This window comes from Triticum dicoccoides, chromosome 5A (genome assembly GCF_002162155.2).
Source record: "Triticum dicoccoides isolate Atlit2015 ecotype Zavitan chromosome 5A, WEW_v2.0, whole genome shotgun sequence".
In the NCBI taxonomy this organism is placed as follows: Eukaryota; Viridiplantae; Streptophyta; class Magnoliopsida; order Poales; family Poaceae; genus Triticum; species Triticum dicoccoides.
The window spans coordinates 526,897,487-526,902,141 of record NC_041388.1 but is presented as its reverse complement, the minus strand read 5'-3'; positions in this window follow the sequence as shown (position 1 = coordinate 526,902,141).

The window sequence follows — 4,655 nt, the reverse complement described above, 5'->3', positions numbered from 1 at the left end:
GTGAACCATGTGCACTACCACTGGGAGCACCGCGTCCCAATGCCCTGGCCGGACGTGAACCTCCCGCACAACTAGCAACTCGACCTCAACCGCGTTTTGATGCCGACAGTACCGCAGTCCGAGCGCGCGAGCACCGGAGATCCGCAACCACCGTGCCCTCCTCTCGCCGGAGCAACGGCGGGACTCCGCATACGCGTCGGAGGAGGAGGAGTTGCACCACATCCACGAGTGGGAGGTACGTGCGCTAGCAGCGGAGCGACGAAGGCGGAGCGTCGGATGCAGTGGGAGCGCAAGGAGGAGGCCGAGAGATGCGAGCAGGAATAGGGGCGCCGGCGGTGCCAGGCAGCGCAACAGCAGACACCGGAGGCTGTGGCGCAGGAGGCCTACCAGCAGGTGATCCCAAGGGCGATGTTGTCGGAATTCGTCAACCTGACCATGGTGGGCGACGACACCTAGTGCTACGGGCTAGGGGAGGCGAGTGGCTACGAGTTAATTTTTTAGTTTGAACTAATGTTTTAATTACTGTATAAGTGGACTTTGACTGGCGTTTTAGTATGCATCTCTTTATTTTAAATGTTTTATGCCTAATTAGTTTTGTTTCTAGTTGTCGTGCCGACCAAATACGTCGGCCGCGTTGGGCGCACCGACGCCCCAGAGCCAAACCGGACACTCCGAATGACCCAGACGAACTAAAAGTAGACAAAAACTATAATCGTTTGTGTCGATAGGTTGGAGTTGGCATCACCTCCATAAATGTAAGTATGCACATTTAACATATATGAGCACTTTTAATAGTCTGAGCCGACAAGTTTTAAGATTGATAAGGTCATCGTAGATAATTTGTAGTCGAGCATCATCTCTGGTCGATGGAAAGACCATAATAAATTCAAAAAAATACGAGCACATGTGCGGAGTTTAATACTCCCTCCATTCCATATTCTAACGCGTATAGTTTTTTAGGCTGGATTTCGAAATGTAGTGCGCCTAAGCTGCTTTGGACCACAATAACCCTCGCAACCAAAGTGACCTACGTGGAAGCCAAACAGTCGCAATCCCCTGGACCGTTGCGTCCCGCCTGCACGCCACGCTGCCTGCTTGCCGTTGCATTTAATCTGGACGCTACCGCTGCTGCCTGCTGCTTGTGTTGTTCCTTCTCTTCTCCTCATGCTTGCTGCTGCCTCTTCTCTTCTTGGTTGATACAGTGGTGAACTGCTGCTGAAGGAGGAGGCTGAAGGAGCAAGCAAGGTAAATTTCCATTGCCATGTTATTAACTTCCGCAAAAAAAAAAAAAAACTGATTCCGGTTGGCATGTACTCCCTCCATTCCAACATAATTGAAGTTTAAGTTTATTCTAAGTCAAATCTGCTTGAACTTGACCAACATTGTATATATATATGAAAAAAAGCTAAGACCTACAACACCAAAAAATATATTTCATAAAATATCTGATGAGACTAATTTGGTTTTATAAATGTTAATATGTTTTTCAACTGACTTGGTCAAACTTCAACAAGTCTGGCTCGTTAGAGCAACTCCAACGAGGCGACCCATTTCGTTCGCGGGCGTTTGTTTGGGACGACGCGGACACAAAAGTCGACCCAACTTATCGATCCAAACGGACGTGCGTCCGATTGTCATCCGCGGGCAACCCATTCCCGGCCCATTTTTTAGTCGGATTGCGTCAGCGCGGCCACGAGAAGAACGTGCGCGCGCTCGCCTTCTCGTCCCCTCTGGCCCGTTGGTCGGTGCCACATTGACCTTTCCCAATCCAACACCAAACCCTCGCCCGCCTGCATCGTCGTCGTCGCCGCCGCCGCCCATTTTTTCCGGTGACTCTGCCAGCTGCCGGCGCCGCAACATCCCCTCCGCAACGTCGCCACCTCCCACGCCGCCCGCCACCGCCATCTTGCTGCCGGGGAACCGAAAGCTTCCCACCCCCGCTTCTCCGACACAGCCGCGACCGCGATCAAGAAGCCGCCTCGCCGCCCCGGCCAGATCCTCACTGGCACACTCGTCGGACGCTGGCACGCTCATCGGACGTCGGCAGAGCAGCTAGCTGGTCCGTGCGCGCCGCGACTCCCTTCGTCGGCCGTCTCCTTCATCAACGCCCGCAAGTTGTTCAACAGTTTGCCAAGGTATAAAATGGACTCCGCCGATGAGTTCTTCTTTCATAATTTCCTTTGCGACTCCGACGATTCGTCGTCCGATGACGAGGAGGAGATATTGGCTGTCGGGTAGGTCCTATCACCACCTCCATAGCCAGCGTCCGGCGTTCTGTGGCTCCATTTTGGACCACCTTCCGACGTTGAATCACAACCGAGAGAGCGGACATTTTCTTCTTTGGAAGGACTACTTTGAGACAACAATTCCGTTGTCCAAACATCAGAAATTTCGCCGCCGTTTCTGTATGAGCAGGCATCTTCACAACCGTATTAGAGAGTGGGTGGTCGGCTATGATGACTATTTCGAGTGCAAAGAGGATGCCCTTGGAAATATTGGTTTCTCCTCTTATAAGAAATGCACTGCCGCCATCCGAATGCTTGCATACGGAGTGTTCGGTGATCTTATTGACGAATACGTCCGTATGAGCGATTCTACATGCTTAGACTCTCTGTATAAGTTCTACAAGGCTGTTATTGCTGTGTTTGGTCCTGAGTACTTGAGAGAGCCAACTACAGAAGATACAACCCATTTGTTGGCGATGAATGCCAGCAGGGGCTTCCCAGGGATGCTTGACAGAATAGACTGCATGCACTGTGAGTAAAAGAACTGCCCTTCTACTTGGCAAGGGCAGTATAAGGGCCATGTCAGGGCTTGCACTGTCATATAAGAGGTCGTGGCGTCTCAAGATCTCTGGATCTGGCACTCTTTCTTTGGCATGGCCGGATCACACAATGATATCAACGTGCTTCAGCGCTCGCTGGTGTTTGCTAGGGTTGCCGAAGGCAATAGCCCACCGGTGAGCTTTACTATCAACGGCCACAAGTATGACAAAGGATACTACCTGGGTGACGGTATCTATCCTCAGTGGATCACTATTGTGAAGACAATCCCCAACCCTGTCGGAGAGAAGAGGAAAAGATTTGCCCAAGAGCAAGAGAGTGCTAGGAAGGACGTCGAGCGTGCCATTGGTATTTTGCAATCTCGATGGGGCGTCGTTGGTATCCTGCTAATACTTGGAGCTCACAGAAACTATGGGAGGTGATGACTGCTTGTGTGATCATCCACAATATGATCGTAGAAGATGAGCGCTCGGAACGTTTGTACGATCAACGGTTTCGGTTTAATGTGAGAATGTTGTGCCTGAGCATGGAGGAGCGGCAACATTTGAACAGTTCACCCAATTTTATCATGGCATACGTGTTTGGGAAACTCACATGCAACTGCAAAATGATTTGGTTGAGCATATGTGGGCTCATGTTGGCAACCAATAGATGTATCTTTTTATTCGGCTTGCAAAACTATGTGAGAGGGAACCAATAGATGTATCTTTTTTATTCAGCTTGCAAAACTATGTGAGACATTTTTACTTTTATTCGGCTTGTAAAACTATACTATTTTATTCAGTTGAAACTATGTTATTTATTTGGTTTTGGACTATATGTTTGAATGCAACCGTTGTGTGTGAAACAATGCAAAAAATGAACTATTTGTTAAAATAGGGCGACCAGTCGGCCACGCCGGCACATATGGTTTGGCGCGTTGGGCGCACTGTCGACCCAAATCTAAAACGGGACAGACGCCGGGCGGGTGGCCGACCCAAACGGACAAAAACGCCGGCCGTTCGTTTGGGTCGGCGCATTGAAGTTGCTCTTACAAACCCCAACCCGACATATGGGTCGGCATGTTGGACGCACCTTCGACTCAAATATAAAACGAGGCGGACACCGGACGGGCGGCCGACCCAAACGGACAGAAACGCTGTCCGTTTGGGTCTGCGCGTTGAAATTGCTCTTACAAACCCCAATCAATTCAGTTATTTTGAACGGAGATAGTATCAATCAAAGAAACTAGATTCAGACGTGTCACCCATGAGACCAAGTAACTCTGAAGTGACACATCACCTCTTTGTCATCCTGGCATCAGTGTTTTTACGGAGGAAAAGGCACCGGTGTCGCCAGGGAAGAAATAGTCACCGGACAAGAACCTTCCCCCCTGAACATATCGGGAATATGACTAAATACATAGGAGTACAACCAAAGTGGCACATCATCCTGTCATCATTGTTGCCAAAAGAAGGAAGAAATATGCTGCCACTTGGCCACATGATGAATTGAGGAAGGAGGCCCAGAGAGCGACGTGGTGTGCCCCGCCCGCGGCAGCTGCTTCCAGATTTTGTCCGTTTGAGATAAAACACGGACAAGCGCGTCCGCATGCGGTCGTCTTGTTGTTGATGCGCCCAGCGCGGCCGACCTATCCCAACTATGCATTTGCTTTGTTCGGTTTAGACATTTCATCAAACACTTCACGGACGGCCGCCGCCGACGAGGAGCACATGCGTTGGCCGGATTCGTCGTGCTCGCCGTGCCGTGCCCTGCTTGTGTCCCGCCAGGTCGTCACCTGCCTCGCCGCAGCCCACGCCCTCGCCGCCCGCGCCCTGCCGGTGCCGAGCACCATAGCACGCCCCGCGCTCGCAGCCGCGCCCTCGCCCACGC